The sequence below is a fragment of the Felis catus genome, chromosome B3 (genome assembly GCF_018350175.1).
Source record: "Felis catus isolate Fca126 chromosome B3, F.catus_Fca126_mat1.0, whole genome shotgun sequence".
Taxonomy (NCBI): Eukaryota; Metazoa; Chordata; class Mammalia; order Carnivora; family Felidae; genus Felis; species Felis catus.
Window position 1 is genome coordinate 125,177,896 of NC_058373.1, and position 17,593 is coordinate 125,195,488.

The following is a 17,593-nucleotide window of genomic DNA, read 5'->3' on the forward strand; positions in this document are numbered from 1 at the left end:
AGACAACTTTAAAAGGGGAAGAAAATATACCAAAAGTATATTTACTATCCAGCAATTACAGTCATTTTCTATTTTTTTTTTAAACATTCCTATCTTCCCTGAATTTTCCACAATAACTGTGGAAAGAAAAATATAATGTATACTTAAAAGAAAGATAAATACAACAGATTAGTAACAAGTGGACAACCTGGAAAAGGTGTTTAAATAAAAGCTGTATTCAGAACTCCCTTGTTCTTGGTAGTTGTTTCCTTCTCCCAGGCAACTTACTTGACCATCTGCCTACGTAGGGTCATGTCACTAGTCTTCACCAATGAAGGAGTTCAAGAGATGGGATCACAATACCAGTCTCTACTGTTTCACACTGTACAATACTGGCTGACCAAAGACCCATTTATCATGAGTTTAGGAGCTAAAAGACCCATTTATCATGAGTTTAGGAGCTAAAAGAATAATTTTTTTTCAATTATATGATTCCACCTTTGCAATTTTGCTGACAGTCATTAGACTCAAAAACGGACTCTCATAAAGAAACATACTAAATACTAGAATAAACTTGAAAGTTGAAGGACTACATGAAGGCATACTAATATGCACTGATAGCTTATGCAATCAAATTTTGCTTTGGGAACAAATTAAAACTGGTTCATGAATGATTTTTTTCATCGCAGTTACAATTTGTAGCCCAAAGAAAAATTATTAAGACTAGTAGAAAAACGTAAATGTATGCTCAAGAAAAATCTTTATCATTATGGTTAATGATTTAAAAGAAGAAAATTCAATTGGGTTACAACTCCATTCCCATCATCATAAGAAATTTGAGCATAACATCTGTTGACAAAAAAAGAGTGGCTAAAATTGAAGAATGACTGAAGAGCTCTTTCAAGAACCAGTTATTTATTTACTTATTTTTAAAGAACAATTTAAAGAAGCTGAATCACCTAAATCCCGGTTAAAGGTGAGAAAGGCATTTCTTTCAACTGAAGAAAAAGCAGTAAATGTTCTCTGCAGCTTACTACCACCTACTGGTACAACAAAATTTCTCATTGATGAGAAAGTGATAATATGCACGCTGTCTGCTTTTTAGATGGTGAGCTTTTTCCAAGACTCCAGAAAGGACTAAGAGGGGTGACCTTGGGTGAAAGTCTCCAGAGTCTTAGAGAACACTCTCAGTCTGAAACCAGATGGTACAATTCTTAGAATAGTTTATTTAGCTGTTCCCAACACATCAGTATTTAAAGGCATAAATATTGTTGCTTCTGTCTTAATGAACCTTATAAAGAAGACATACAGCCACCAGAGCAAGTAATGAACTCTCATCAATTCACTCCCACTAAGGCTCTATCAAAAACAAATGTCCATATACAGACCTGAACACCAACCAGAGAGAGTAAAACTACATTCAACCCTATAAGAGGACTTGTGGTGAATCTTTACAAGCTCACGTCCACCTCTTTTGTTATTTGACCTAAAGAGCCATCAGACTGTCTTCATTATAATGATGCACATTTGTATGTAGGAGAGTTATAATTTATTGGTCCTCAAGTCTCTTTTCCTCAGAGCCAGTTTAAAACAATTAGGATTTGCAAGCTGTTCCATAAAAGATAAGCACCCAGCCTCAGGGGGTGATATTTCACACAGGCTGACTAGTGCATGTTAAGTAGGTGATGGCTCCTCAGCTGGCCCTGTCCAAGGCAAGTGTCCTCAATGTTCAAGGTAACGATGTGTTGGGGGGAGTATTGGGGAAGGTGGGAAGTGTCTTTTAAGCTTAATCACTAAGTTCAAATTTTAGAAAGCATTTCTCACTGTTTCAATAGCTATAGGACTTGAGAGCTTTATTTTCTCCCTCAAGAGAAAAAGTAAACAAGCCAGCAGAAAGTACCACGTACAATTATTAATTGTACATGTCTTCTTTATGCCAGTGCTCCTTTGGAACTTCAAATCCTCAAAAGCTTTTGGCAAATTAATAGAAGATCAAAATCAACTGTCCAGTCCATCAGCCAGTTAGTAGATAATGTAAGACAAAGGAAACAGAATCAAAGAGAGGCAACAGATTCGTGCATTTATCATTTACTGAATCACTACATTAGAAATGGAAGATAAAAGTAAACTAAAAAAATCACAGTCTTTGAGGGGAGAAAAAGACTCATAAAAGTAGTACACGTGGTGAGCTAAGTAATATGACAAAATGCCAGGGGGGTCAGGTAAGGATCCCTCCCCTCATCTCGAAGGATGAGTAGAAGTTTGACAGATGGATGAGAAAAAGAAATGGGAACCAGTTAAAACCCATCTGTCTCAAAGGAACTAAAGAAGGTACAAATAAGCAAAGCTCTCACATTCCTTCACCAGGGCGTAAATTTAAAACTGTCTCTAGATATTGCTCAATGTCCCCAGGGCATGGGCAAGGAGCGCAAGTGCTGGTTAAATCATCATCTCCAGTTAAGAACTTAGAGAATTAACATTTACATACACACACACACAATTTGATTTTTTTATTGTATGTCCCATTTATTCCTGTTGCTGCCATGCATTTCCTCTCTCTCCCACTCACGCTCCCACACTCTATTCCATGGGTGAAGCCAGGCAGGCTCAGCTCCTAGGCTGCATTTTGCTCCCTTTACTCCAGTACCTCTGAGTTCAAGAACAGAGTTACAGGGACCAGTGCCCACCAAGCAGGGCTATTTCTGGAAAAGGCCATATACCATACAAAAGGACAGCTTACTCGGACACGGAGAAAAACACTAGGAGCTGCTCAGATAATTATACATGTGCCAGTTGCTAAAAATCAGTATCAGTTTTAAAAGAAAACAAAGTTACTTAATAATCCCCTCCCTGTTTCACCATCAAAATGATACAGATATTTTAGATATACACCCACACACACTTCTAAAATCAACAAGGGAGTTTACAAAATTAAATAAAAAGTAAAACATGTCAAGATAAAAAAACAGCAAATGAAAACTCAAGAAAAACTTACAAGAGAAATGGATGCTGACGAACCCAAGATGGATTTATTATTTGTAATTAAATCCTAGTTTTAAACTCTTGCATTTGCCACCCAAAAAATATTTCTTACACTATTCCCAAAATAGCAGGCAAGAATGAAGTCCTCTGTGCAGAGAGACAACTTCCAGTAACTGTCCAAACTGCTTCAGACTGGGCAAGATATCAGCATGGACCAAGGGAGACTAGCATCCCCAAGTTTCTGACACCATTTTGCTTAAATGGGTGGATGAACACTGGAGGACTACAGACAACCAACATGTACTTTAATGTTCACTGTGTGATTTTTAAAGCTTTAATTGGAAAACAAAGAGACTTCATATAAAAATTCCAATTTCTAGCTTCTCTTGAAAAATCCAAAGATTTTTGGACCTGCTTCACATGGTGAGTTACCTCACTGGCCCCACTGAGCTTGCAACTTTATTTTAGATGAAGAACCAAGACAAAGGAAGTCTACCAGTCTCATTCCCTAATTAAAAACAAGCAATTCAATCATGAAGAATGAATCAAGGTTAAATGTTCAAAAGATAATGCTTTCCTCTACAGACAAGAAGGAAAATTGGGTAATACGACTTTGCTATAAGCCATCCCTATAGACTATAAAACCAGAAGGATATACTACTCCTGAGCAGAAGGACCGAAACTACTTAGAATGTTTCCCTGATGTAAGTACTTTCAGAACAAGAGTGCAGTACATTGCATCATTTAGCTCTAATCTTCATCCCTCCCTATACACACTATCCTTACTTCTAGGTGGAGTTACCAGCCCGGGCCCCAGCAACCGGGCTTAGCTATATGACTCACTTTGGCCAGTAGGATTTTAGCTGACATGGCACAAGCAGGGGCTTGAAATGAGATTACACACTGGAATTTGCTCTCTTGCAAGGCTTCCATCACCAGGATGTGCCCAGGCTACGGTGTAGGAAGGTGTGGGATCCATGGCTGCCCAGTGATTTCCAGCTTAGATCAGCCAGATGAACACAGACAAATCAGTGAGTCTACAGATGATAAGCAGACAGCTTAGCTAACCCATTGCATAGGCAATAAACATGTATTGTCATATGCCTCCAGTTTTGCTTTGCTATGCAGCAAGAGCTAATCTAGCTGAAAAATATAGTTTACTAATAAATCATTTGATTTAGTTCAGAGGATGGTGAATTTCCTGAAGTTTCTTCTCAAGCCTACTCTCCTTCAGAAAACAGGTGGGTTTCAGACTGTCTTCTAATGGTGGAAGAAAAAAAAAACAGATTCAAATTAGGATGCACAAAGTAAGCCCAAGCAGTTGATGAAACAAGTGACAGGCTAGCAATTTTTGAGGAAAAAAATCTAAACAATCATAAATAGCAGCTGGGGATATTTGTTCTCTGTATAACATTAAGTTTTTTGAAAGAAACCAGCAATTTCCTAAGTATATTATAAAGCACATTTGTTCTCTTCCTCCTAGTTTTTAAAGTATAAACAGAAGCTCCTCTTGACTTTCCCAGGGAACCAAACAATTTTAAGAAAGGAAAATTGTTCTTATTCCTATTGTACCTTAAATTTGCATATTGCTATATGGCTTACAAAGCATTTGTTAGTCTTTTCTCTTTTGATCTCCCATTTCAATCCTGTGAAGTTGGTATAATTACAACTCTCTACCTTTGCTGAAGAGAAACGGCTAAAATACTTGTCCATGATGGCTTTGCTAAAAAGTTACAATAACAGAACTGGAAGTCACATCTTGTGACTCTGCTTTCTCCACTGCATTCTATACATAAAGAATTATGTAAACTCCAAATACACTGCCCAATCACTCAAACGTTTTCTTTGTCCTCTCCTACTCTGTTTCTTATGATCCATCCTCCCCCTCCAAGAAATGCACTTAAGGCTGGAATATTCCATATGTGCTTGCTTAAAGATTTATATAATGAGCATAATAAAGTATTAAATACTTACTTACATCTGCCATTAATCCAATTTATTACAGCTATTTTAAGATGTCTTTTAAATAATCCTGTTTCTTGTTAAGAATATTTACAACTAGAGCACCTAGGTGGCTCAATCAGTTAAAAGTCCAAAGGCCCCGGGATCAAGATCGAGCCCTGCATCAGGCTCCACACTGACAGTGTGGAGTCTGATTAGGATTCATTCTTCCCCTCTCTCTTTCTGCCCCTCCCCCACTTGCACTCTCTCGCTCTCTCAAACTTTAAAAAATTGTAAAAAGGATATTTACAACCCATTTCAGACAGCAAAGCATATCTATTTTTTCAGAAACCATACCCTAAGACCTTAAATTTTTTTAAAAAAAGCATTCTCTTCATGATGTAAATGTATTTCCTATTTCTCTTTTTCTGCCACTCTTTCTCAATCCCCATATTTCTTTCTTGCCCCATTCTTTTTTTTTTACTTTGCATCTTTAGATCTTTCCTGTAACTCTTCTATAATAAAAACATAGAATATATCTTTATCGTACTTACTGATACACTCATTCGAGTTTGGTATTTATTCTTAATTTTAAAAGTGGATAAATAGGGGGCGCCTGGGTGGCGCAGTCGGTTAAGCGTCCGACTTCAGCCAGGTCACGATCTCGTGGTCTGTGAGTTCGAGCCCCGCGTCGGGCTCTGGGCTGATGGCTCAGAGCCTGGAGCCTGTTTCCGATTCTGTGCCTCCCTCTCTCTCTGCCCCTCCGCCGTTCATGCTCTGTCTCTCTCTGTCCCAAAAATAAATAAACGTTGAAAAAAAAAAAAAAAATTAAAAAAAAAAAAAGTGGATAAATAGAATGATTTATATACTCTTTCCAAAGTATAAGAAAATAATTTAGGTCACCTGGGTGGCTCAGTCAGTTGAGCATCTGACTTCAACTCAGGTCATGATCTCACAGCTCATGGGTTCGAGCCCCGCATCGGGCTCTGTGCTGACAGCTCAGAGCCTGGAGCCTGCTTCGGATTCTGTGTCTCCCTCTCTCTCTGTGCCTCCCCCACTTGCATTGTCTCTCTCTCTCTCAAAAATAAATAAACATTAAAAAAATTATATATAGGGGCGCCTGGGTGGCGCAGTCGGTTAAGCATCCGACTTCAGCCAGGTCACGATCTCGCGGTCCGGGAGTTCGAGCCCCGCGTCGGGCTCTGGGCTGATGGCTCAGAGCCTGGAGCCTGTTTCCGATTCTGTGTCTCCCTCTCTCTCTGCCCCTCCCCCGTTCATGCTCTGTCTCTCTCTGTCCCAAAAATAAATAAACGTTGAAAAAAAAAATTAAAAAAAAAAAATTATACACACACACACACACACACACACACACACAGAGACAGAGGGAGGGAGGGAGGGAGGGAGGGAGGGAGAATATAACTTACAAATTAAAAAAAAAAAAGGTATTAGGAGTTCTTAACTTTGACTTGTACCATGAACTGTTTCTGGGAATGTTTTTAAAAGCATGAATAAAAATTTTAAACCTACAGGATTAGGGGCGCCTGGGTGGCTCAGTCAGTTAAGCGTCTGACTCTTGATTTCAGCTCAGGTAATGATCTCAAGGTTCATGGGTTCAAGCCCCACATTGGGCTCTACGCTGACAGTATGGAGCCTGCTTGGGATTCTATCAACATAAACATTTTTAAAAAATTTTAAAAACATCTACAGGATTAGAAAGGAATCCAATTATAATGACATGCACTATAATATCATTTAAATACTACTTAAATAAACATAATATCATTTAAAACCAATTACACTTAAAAATTAAATCATTGGGAGTCCATGGAAGTAGACCCCACTTTAAAAAGCTCAATTTCAAAATCCTTCAAAAAAACAACAGTTGAGACAATATTAATGCTGAATAACTAGTGCTTTCACATAACAGATTGCCATATGACAATAACCCTACAAAGTATTATTGTCCTGATATATATATAAAAGGCGTAAAGAAACTGAGTATTAAGTGTCCAAGGTTATAAAGCTACCAGGTGGCAGAGCTGAGTCTTGAACCTTTCTCCAAAGCCCAAGATTCCTAGTTATCCCTTCTCTTCACCAATGGCACCACTCAGAATCCAGGACTCTTCTCGACTCATTCCTAGCCACCAACATAGTTTCTCTAACTAGGAGTCTTTTCCTGTCCATTCCAACTTTCACTGACACTTCATTGCCCATGGAAGATTGAGTCTAGGTTCCTGAATTCAAGAATTCAGGAATTCAAGACCTTCAGCTAGCCACCCCCCCCCCCTTCTCCAACAAAAGAACTGTAACAAGCATAAGGCCCACATTCAGCTGCTGTTACACCAGATTCTCCCACCACTTCATTCTTCACTAATGTCACTAGTTCTGTCTAGAACACCTGCTGTCTACTATTGCCACTTATTTCAAGTCCACTCATCATTCCAGGCATAGCACAGATAATATAACTTCACGGATGCCTTTCATCTCCAGCCAGAAGTGATCTGTCCTTCCTCTGCATTCTTATGGCTCTATAATCATAGTAAGACATTAAACATGCCCATAAAATGTAAATATTTGTGACACATATTTTTTTTTTTAATTCCTCGAATAGGTCAGACTCATTTCACTGCCAGATTCACAGCCTAGAACATTTTCACTCTTTTTCCCGTGGTTAACTCTTACCTTTTCCTTCAAATCTGAGTTCACAGAAAATGCCCCTTAAAAAACTTTCCTTCACTGCTTCCACCCAACTCCGGGCCAAGTGCCCATAGTGGATATGACCTCGTTACAGCCGATAGACAAACTGGTTGTTTACTTGTCTGTTCCCTCAGTAGACTCTAAATTTCAACAGAGACTCTATTTACTTTGTTCATGGTTGTATTTCAATACCTAGCATAGTGCTGGGCATGTAGTTGGAACATTTTTAAATGAATTTACAGGTAAATTTTCCTTATTCTCCTGTCTGATTAATCCAGAGACAAATTTCAAAGTACAGGCCATTGCAAACAGCATGTACTAATTAAATAATTGTTGCATGAAATAATTCTAGTGATAAATGGCTTAATTATCTTAAGCCTTCAAACAATATGGATGTAACTGAAAAGCAGTATCAATAGGAATATTTGATACTTGATAATATGTCTATTTAGAGTAAATAAGGATAAACATTTCAAATTGACTTGAATACGTGTGTGAAACTTATAACTGAATCAAAACTAGAGGGTTTCCAGGGCTCCAGGGTGGCTCAGTTGGTTCACTGTCGGACTTCAGCTCAGGTCATGATCTTCAGTTCGTGAGTTTGAGCCCTGCATCTGGCTCTGTGCTGACAGCTCAGAGCTTGCATCCTGCTTCAGATTCTGTCTCCCTCTCTCTCTGCTCCTCCTCCGCTTGTACTCTGTCTCTCTCTCAAAAATAAACATTAAAAAAAATTTTTTTTAATTAAAAAACTAGAGGATTTCCTTGACTTACTACAAATCACCTTATCATTGTCATTTGCACCGGCATTCCTCAATTCCTCAGTTATTGCTTATCTGTACTACAGAGCTCGAAACTCCAAATTACCTAGGCTCTTTATCATCTGGGTCCATTCTCAGTACTGTTTCAATGTACCAACTGCCACTCACCCATTTTTGCCATTTTAAAGCCTTCACTCTCGCATGACAAGCTTTTCTCTTCTTTCTAGGATCTATAAAATTTGCCTATCTCTTCTTCCTTGAAAATACTAATCATAGGTCACTTTTTCAATGACATCTCTCTTCAGAAAAGCTTAGTTTAGGTTTACCTTTAATTCACTCATCCATTCACCCATGAGCACTCATTCATTCACTCATGAGCACTTATATGGCAACTCCTATGCACAGGGTAGACTCTAAATGTTCATCAGCTAACTGGATTCATGTAACCACAAATACTCCCATCTCCCAAACACTGTAAGCACCAGCATTGTACAGATCTACATTAAGAGTTATAAAAATTTCAGGGGCACCTGGGTGGCTCAGTCGTAGAAGCATTCGACTCTTGATTTTGGCTCAGGTCATGATCTCAGTGTGTGAGTTTGAGCCCTGTGTCAGGCTCTACATTGACAGCATGGAGCCTGCTTGGGATACTCTTTCTCCCTCTCACTATCTCTTAAAATAAATAAATAAAAAAGAAAAAGAGTTATAAGAATTTCAGAGAGGGGTTATATCTGAGAAAAGCCTGATTAGCCTCTTAGGACCACTCATAATCATTAATAACAAGACACCAGAAACAAGGTTAAAAATCTAAAGCAGGGGGTGCCGAGTGGCTTAGTCAATTAAGCATTCAACTTTTGATCTCAGTTCAGGTCATGATCGTGACATTAAGCCCCACGTCTGGCTCTGCCTGAGCATAGAGCCTGCTTAAGATCGTCTTGCTCCCTTTCCTTCTGCCCCTTTCCCCTTCTCTCAAAAAATAAAAATTAACTTAAAAAAGAATAGTGCAGTTGTAAAGGATGCAAAGGATACATAAACAGGCGATTCACAGAACACATATAGCCGTAACAAACATACAACATACTTTATTTCACTAATAAATGCCAACTAAAATGATAGAATCAGATTCTCCTTTCTCTGTTTTGTATAAATGAAAAAAAGCTTTGGCATGGGCACCCCCTTACTGTAAGAGTATTAACAGAATAGCTTTTCTAGAAAACTGACAAGTAAAAATAAGTAATATTCATCTAGATTCTATCTAGTAGGTATATAGATTCTACATCTATAGGGGCGCCCAGGTGGCTCAGTCAGTTAAGCATCCAACTTCGGCTCAGGTCATGATCTCACCATTCATGAGTTTGAGCCCCACTTCAGGCTCTGTGCTGACAGCTCAGAGCCTGGAGCCTGCTTCAGATTCTGTGTCTCCCAATCTCTCTCTACCCCTCCCCCACTCATGCTCTGTCTCTTTCTCTCAAAAATGAATAAATGTTTAAAAAAAATTTTTTTAGATTCTACATCTGTAAATATTATTCCAGGAAAACAGAAGTCAAATGTATACATCTTACCTGTAGGTGTACATATAATTTCATTGCAGAGTTATTTATGTTAGTAAATAAATAAATAAGAAAAAACACAAATAATACAGTAAATGTATCTAGTCATTGGGATACTGGTAGCAATTAAAACCCACAAGGAGAATTTTATGTGCTGACTTGTAATATTAACAAGAAATAAAAACACACTATGGGATATTTATGAACATACTGAAAACACTTTCTACTAGAATCAACCTAGTGACAATACTCTATGAATAACAATAAACTCTAGATTATTTGCATATCACTCCCAGATGTGTCAAGACTGCAGCTGAGAATTTCTGGGCTAGATTATCCTAGCAGGTCCTTCCAGCTCTAAAATTCTTTAAATCTAAGGACTTTGTACAACACAGATCTTGGACACAGTGTTACTGCAAGGTCTCAATGGGTCTCCCCTATATGTTTAAGTGCCTTTATCAAAATGCAACATGAAAATGTTAAAAAGTGTCCAGAATTTTAAATCTATGTTGCAAAACTTGAGTTTTGTTTGTTTGTTTTTGCAACACTTGAGTTTTTAACACTACACCCTTGATTTTCAATTCATGTTGAATGTTGAATATGCATACTCTACAGAAATCACAAATTATAACTACCTCTTACCTCAATAATGTAAAGAACATTATACCTTAAAAAAACTGAAAAAGCTAACAGAACCCTCTGAATATATAAAGAGACAAAAAACAGTAAACATTGCTTATATGGTATACCTAATGTAAAAACGCTAACTCTAAATCAAATCTGACTTAAGAGCAGTCATAAACAGCAATGGGTCCTCTTTGTAGTGGACAGGACTGGGATTTGGAATCAACAGATCTGGAGACAAAGACCACTCTTTTGGCTCCAGATACCAAGAAAGTCAAAAAACTCTATCTTAACCTCAACTGTTTCATTTATAAAATGAAAATAAGCATAATAAAAGTGTCACAGAGATAAAATGCAAAAGGTGCCTAATACAGTGCCTGGGACAAAATAGGTTCTCAAATACTGGTCAAACAGCAACAGATGCATCACTGTTGCTTTTGTTGAGGTATCTAGTTTGTTCCCCCTGAATTTCTGTAACATCAAATCTATTTTGTTCATCTGCATTTTTGTAACACCCTTTCACAACCATCCTATTTTGTCTCTGTACTACATATTAGAAAGGAGTTTCTTGCCCTCCCCCCCAAGTCTATCTGTTGAAATATATTTATCCACCATATGCAAAAATTTGTTAGCTCAGAAACTCAGGGAGAAAGCATACTTACAAAACACACCCCCAAAACTCCGTGTTGTTCTCCTCTGAGCTCAGTGCTCTTCTTTGGCACATATGTCTGCCTCCTATCATTTCTTCATGAGGTTCAGGGCAAAAGGCCTAGTCAAGTAGACGATCTTTGGTTGCCCTACACCTTCCCCAAATCACCTACAGACAAATGAAACAAGGGGGTAAAACACACTTACAACCTTAATTTTTTTTATATAATGAAAGATCAAAATAAGCTCACTCTCACTACACACAATTTAGTGCATATCAGAGAACAGAGAAAATTATCCTTAGATCATGTAAAAGCCCCAGTGAACTCACAGGAATTCTTTACATCCAAGTGCCCAGCCAGCATAGTCTTCACTGGTCACTTCCACTCATGCCTGGTCACCCCTTGGGCTGGCTAGGGTGAACTGTAGCCAAAGTCTGGCCAAAAGTAGTGTCCCTGAGCAGATCTATTAGTGGGTAAACTAACTAAGGCAGATAACGAAATTAACATGTTACTTCTGAATTTGATGGCTAAATTGTATTTCTAAGCCAGTAAGGAACTATCTGATAGCACTCCTAAAGGCAACATTTTATAAGCTGCCCAATTCTTCCCACATTTAGTATTGCAAATCAGTAAGTAAAATGCCTTTGGCTGTAGGAAAGAGCTACGGACAGAAATGTTTTCAATTCTTTGTGACTGCTTTCAAAGCAATCTGCAAAAACCCAGCTAGTTATTCTGATAATTGGTCATTGTCTCAAAAAAAAAAAAAAAAAAAAAAAGTATTGTGGAAAAGTTAAAGTAAACTGTTAGAAGGTTCAAAATGGCCCAGATCATGCAATGACAGAGAGGACAGGCTGGGATGACACAGGTATAGTGCACAATTCACTCTTCTTTAAAAAAAAAAAGGGGGGGGGGGCAAACTTCCCCAGGTGAGTTATACCAATAACCAAACTGTTCTGTGCCAATGTGAAATGGCTGAAGTTTTAATCTTCTATCTGTGCTGCCAATACAGTAGTGACTGGACACATGTGGCCTAGTGAGCTCTTAAAACCTGGCCAGTTTGAAATGACACGTGCTGTAAGTGTAAAATACATAAAAGAATGTGAAGACTTAATGCCATTAAAAAAATTGTTTTGGGGCGCCTGGGTGGCGCAGTCGGTTAAGCGTCCGACTTCAGCCAGGTCACGATCTCGCGGTCCGTGAGTTCGAGCCCCGCATCGGGCTCTGGGCTGATGGCTCGGAGCCTGGAGCCTGTTTCCGATTCTGTGTCTCCCTCTCTCTCTGCCCCTCCCCCGTTCATGCTCTGTCTCTCTCTGTCCCAAAAATAAATAAACGTTGAAAAAAAAATTTTTTTTTAATAAAAAAATAAAAAAAGAATATAAAATATCTCAATAAATTTCACATTTGACTACATGCTAAAATGAAAACGTTTTGGACATACTATGCTAAATAAATTCTTAAAATTAATTTCACCAGTTTCTTTTTACTTGTCTAGCGTGGGCACCAGAAAATGTAAACGGGTGTGTGGCTCACATTTTATTTCTATTACACAGCAAAGATCTGCATAATTGATAAAATAAATAACAAATACTGAGCATTTCTGTGTCAGGTCCTGTGCTAGATACTCCACACAAAACTGAGAACAGCTGCAACGTGGTTTTAAAGACGTCTGTGCAAGTGACTGAGCTTCATCAAACCAATAAAGGATGAGGCTGGAATTCAATGTCAGGTGTTCCTGCTAAATAACTCAAATAAGGGACTGTTAACAGCTAATGTTGGGGCAACCTCCTTCATGGCCTGGGAAAGCCAGGTCGCTGATACAGTGTTCCCAAGGGTAGCAAACTTTTGTAACCATAGAACAGGTACAAAAACGTCAAGTTATATCCCCGTCAAGCTAACACCAGAATGAGCCCAAATCCTTGACAGCTCAGGCTTCGCAGCTGCTAGCAACAAAACTAACCGCTCAAAAAAAAAAAAAAAAAAAAAAATCCTACGTAATTCAAATTCCCTGGATGACTTGGCCAGAATCTGTGAACACTCACGCCGAGAGAAGGGGCGACGGGATACCAGGCACGCTGTCTCCCCCTACCCTGGCAACACTCCACCCACCCAAGGCCCCACTCCAGATTTCCTTGTAGCTTTTGTGTCCCCACCTCTGGGACCAGGGGAAGTGAGACCTAAAACAACTATGATAGGATAAGGAAGCAGTAAAGAAAGGGCGAGTAGGCATTTGAGGGCAGGTACCTGAGATAGAAAAGGACCCTAAGTCCTTAAAGCCGGATCATCGCCGAGGCCCCTCCCGGCTCCCACGGCCGCCAGCGACCCAGAAGGTGCAACTGACCTGACGCTGCGGCGCAACCGACTCTGCACTCTCCAGACTCGCAGCTATGGCAACTTGAACTAGCCGCCCAGCCACAGCGAGCGAACAAGACCCCGCTGCTGTTGCCGCTTGGCACTCTGGGAGTTGTAGTCCATCTTGTCCTCAAAAGCAAGGAGTCGTCCAGGGAGAGAGGCCCTAGGAGAAACTTCAAATCCCAGCATGTCATACGACTGGCCTAAGGGCCACTTTCCCGGAAGAAGCCGGATTAGCTGGCACCTGAGTCCCTGGGCCTCGCCCTCTTGCCCTGTTCTTTTTTTTTTTTTTAAAGGGCCAGTAACTTCTACAGGAAGCAAACACCTGAGAGTGAATTAACGGTAATTTAATCAGAAAAGTCCAAAATATTCACTTAAGAAAAAAAAGAAAAAAAAAAATTCAAAGTAGTTGCAATAATGATAGACTCCGTTTCTTTTACTGCTTTCAGACAGGGAAGAGTCATTTCCATGAGTGAAATGTACAAATCCTCTTACTACCAGAGCACAATGTCTTTTTCCTAAGATCCACAAATTCTTAGAACTGGAAGGGAACAGAGAAGATTATCTAATAAAACCCTTTAGGCCTAGAAAGAGTGAGTGACTTACCCAAGATCACAGTAACTCATTAATGGCAAACCAAAGTCTTTAAGGCTGTCACTTCATGATTGCTACTACATTGAGTCTAGAGTGTCATCTCCACAGTCATTCTAGAACATGAGACAGACGTATGCCACTCAGAGAAGTCGGTTTCAGCTGAGAAAAGGCAATAAAAACGTCAACAAAGAACTCAACTTTGGAAAAGCTAAGAAGTGAAAAATCAATTAGTCATGTGGAGCCTCATTTCTTTGTGCTCTGCCAAAAAGACCATTGATCACTTCCTCAAGTCTTAAATCAAAATTTACCTTATCTGTGAAAGCTTTCTTGGCTACTTCAAGAAGAGCTAGATCGCATTAAATGCATAGTTTCCCTATTCTAATAATTTTGTACTGTAATTATCCATTTCCCTGTTGGTCTCTTCCATCAGACTCAGCCCTTCAAAGGCAGGGGCCAAATCTTTTAAAATCAGTAGCTCTCTTCTCAGCCCTTCCTCACTTCCCACTCTCCCTTCACATCTCTTTCTCTCTCTCTCTCCCTGTCATACACAAAAACATGAATAATTAGCATATAAATTTGATGTGTTACAATAACTCCAACATTTTCTCTGGCCAACACTGAGGGGTAAAGTTTATTTCATAACCAGTTTGAACATAATTCTTCTAAAAATTACCTATGTATTTTCATCTATCTTCAAGCTGCTTGCTCACAGTTGTATTCAAGAATACACTCCACCTGACACAGAGATTAAGATAATTCAGAACAGGGGCGCCTGGGTGGCGCAGTCGGTTAAGCGTCCGACTTCAGCCAGGTCACGATCTCGCGGTCCATGAGTTCGAGCCCCACGTCAGGCTCTGGGCTGATGGCTCGGAGCCTGGAGCCTGTTTCCGATTCTGTGTCTCCCTCTCTCTCTCTGCCCCTCCCCCGTTCATGCTCTGTCTCTCTCTATCCCAAAAATAAATAAAAACGCTGAAAAAAAAAATAATTCAGAACAGCCATAAAATTTCCCCATATGCATGCAGAAGCATAATAACTCTATTATTTACCGGTTAATGTTTTAATTTTTCAAAACAATTACATTCATTCATTTAATTCAGCAAATGTATGCCGTATCTTTCTAGTATCCAAACATTGTATTAGACACTCAAAATGCAGTAAACATGAGGAGACGAACATGTTGCTCTAAGTGAAGAAACATACCATTAAGCAAATTTCTACAAATCTGGGTGATAGAGTACTGGGTAGGTTTCAATGCAGACACATAAAATAGAAACTTTTTAAGGAAGTGATATCTGATCAAATGGGGGAAGAATGACCACCAAAACAGCTAATGTCAGCAGTAATAAAAACTGTCCACAACCTCTCTTCACTGGTCCAACCATATTTAGAGAATAAATTCAATTCAGGAGACCCCATTTTTAAAGTGACATTACCAAAATAAAGCAAAATCAAAAAACATAACTGGGGCTAATGGGTGGAGAATCATATTTGAGTTCATTATGACCAAGATATTTTAAAATACACTATTAAATTACAGCAACTTTTGTCATATAGTGTGCTCTCAACCCACAGATATGACACCTAGAAAAAATATAGTGAAGTCAGATCATAGAATCTTTCTTCCTCTTTACAAGACAGACAAAAATAAGAAAGCCAATAAAAAAAAATATTTTACACAAAATGTGTCTTATAACTCCCCAATGACACTTACTGCTTTTAATCAGTATGACAGGCACATGTTATCCAACCCCAAAATCACACTCAAGTTGAATCACCTGATGTTAAAGCTGGAAAAACCCACAAAGATTATCACCAGCAGTAGCCATCTTCTGCAAACAATATAAATAGAAGTATAGAGAGATTACATGATGTATTGGTTTGCTATTGCCATTATAGTAAGACACCACAGAGTGGGGGGCTTAAAAAACAGAGATTTATTTCTCACAGTTTTGGAAGCTGCAAGTCCAAAAGCAAGGTATCAATAGCGTTAGGTTCTCCTCAGGCCTCTTTCCTAGGCTTACAGGTAGCTGTCTTTTCTCTTTGTCCCCACATGGCCTTTCCCCGAAGTAGGCAAGTACCTGATGTCTCTCCCTTTTCTTATAAAGACACCAGTTATTTTGGATTAGGGCCCCACCCTTAAAATGTCATTAAACCTTAATTACCTGCTTAAAGGCACTATCTTCAAATATGGTAATATTGATGGTTAGGGCTTCAATCTATGGGGTTGGGGAGGAACGGGGACATGATTCAGCCTATAACACATGATCTCCTCAAAATTTTACCTATTTAAAATTAGTGTCATCAATGATCTTCCCACAACACCATACCTTGATAATAGTAGATGTGGCAGATATTTTTGACATACCTCACCCATATCACCCCTTAATGATTCTACCCACAGCGTTGGGCCCCAAAGCCTTGTTTATATGATACAAAGCCCCTTTTCTGACCATGTCTATTTGGTCAGTGGCTGAAACAATTTGGGCCAGTCAGAATCTTTATCCTCTGAGGGTTTAAAATTGGGACTCAAGCATTCAATTGGTTGCCTGAATAGTCTTGATGTGAGGGTACAAACTGAGGCTTTCTCAGTGAGATGACCGTCTTTATCTATGTTCAAGGAGAAACTGAAAAATCTAATCTTCAGAGAAAGAGAGAAATGAGAAAATCAGCAAAAGTAAACCGCGCAGCCCCAGAGGAAAAGAGCCTAAGAGGAGAGAATCTTGGTTCCTGACAATTTCCAAGTTCCTGGCCTTAATCCCTTGCTATTTCCACTTACATTTTATGTATTTGTGTTCTGAGATACATTAGAGAAAGATGGAGGTGGGTAAATGTCCAGATTCAAGACTCAGACCACTTGGGTTCAAATTTTAGCTGTAATACCTACCAGCTATGTCACCTCAAGCAAGTATATTTTCATGGAGATGATAAGAATAGTACCTAACATGTAAAGTTGTTTTGAGGATAAAAGAAATTAATGTATATGAAGCATTCGCCCAGGGTCTAGCCCATAGTAAGCACTCGATATATGTTGGCTGATATATAACATGATCTCCCAGAATGTTAGTTCCATGTACATCGAGACTTTATCGTTGTTTTCTAGGTACTTAGATCAAAGAATATACCTTGTTGCCTGCTGATGATTTCCCTCTTGAAGCTTAAGTTCTGTTGATTGAAATCCAAAGACCCTAGACTAAGATGACATTGGTGAATCCTAATTGTCCAGCCTGTGAGATCTGAGGTCCTAACATTACGTGTAATTTTTTAGGCAGGTTTATCAGAAGTGATTCTGAACCATACCAAACATTAAACATCTAAGCGGCCTAGTCAACAGAAGGTTCTGGAATGGAGCTAGTCTGAAAGCACTGACATGATCATCATACCCTAACTCATCTAGAATAAGTAAGCATAGGAAAGGGAATACAACTACTACATAAGAAGCTGGTGAGCAGCAGACAGAGGCTGTGCTATT

At 39.0% G+C, this 17,593-nt stretch overlaps 1 protein-coding gene across 14 annotated transcripts in view; it reads right to left on the reverse strand.

Annotated features, from left to right (window-relative positions):
* The window catches only part of CEP128 (centrosomal protein 128), a 401,019-nt gene extending 387,329 nt beyond the window's left edge, over positions 1-13,690 (reverse strand). For 13 of the 14 annotated variants that reach the window (XM_019833423.3, XM_019833419.3, XM_045060323.1 and 10 more), the window contains exons 1-2: positions 13,423-13,579; positions 11,194-11,348 (exon numbers count right to left, since the gene is read on the reverse strand). The gene's annotated coding sequence lies outside the window, so the exon portion shown is untranslated. Of the gene's footprint in view, positions 1-11,193; positions 11,349-13,422 lie in introns of all 14 variants that reach the window. The other variant, XM_019833420.3, reaches the window with a different exon arrangement.
* Positions 13,691-17,593: the final 3,903 nt, after the last annotated feature.